Below are 502 nucleotides of genomic sequence, written 5' to 3'. Positions count from 1 at the left end.
CAGAGAGGCAGAGAGGCAGAGAGGCAGAGAGGCAGAGAGGCAGAGAGAGGCAGAGAGAGGCAGAGAGAAGCAGAGAGAGGCAGAGGCAGGTGGATCCCTGGGGCATACTGGCTAGCCAGCCCTGTCTACCTGCTGACTTCCCAGCTAGTGAGAGACTGACTCAAAATCAAAAGACAAAAGGTGTGACACCTCAACTTGTCCTCTGGTCTCCATGTGTACATGTGCATGTGCGCACACACACACACAAGTACACATGCATACTAATAAAATTTGCGGCATAATAAAACCCATGAAGTGACTACCAGCCTGGCTGTGGATCAGGTATGAGATCATTCCACTTAAGAATGAGGTGATTCTTAAATTCGAGTAGCCTAGTCAGTGAGCCCACTGTGTAAGATTGTGCCTGAGAGTTAAGCCATTAGAGCCTACTAGCTGCTGTACACTGCAAGGAGAAATATGCCATGGATCTAAGTCTCTGACCGTCATAAAATATGCTCAGCCT

The sequence above is a fragment of the Grammomys surdaster genome, unplaced genomic scaffold, assembly GCF_004785775.1.
Source record: "Grammomys surdaster isolate TR1022 unplaced genomic scaffold, NIH_TR_1.0 272, whole genome shotgun sequence".
In the NCBI taxonomy this organism is placed as follows: Eukaryota; Metazoa; Chordata; class Mammalia; order Rodentia; family Muridae; genus Grammomys; species Grammomys surdaster.
This window is presented reverse-complemented; position numbering follows the sequence as displayed.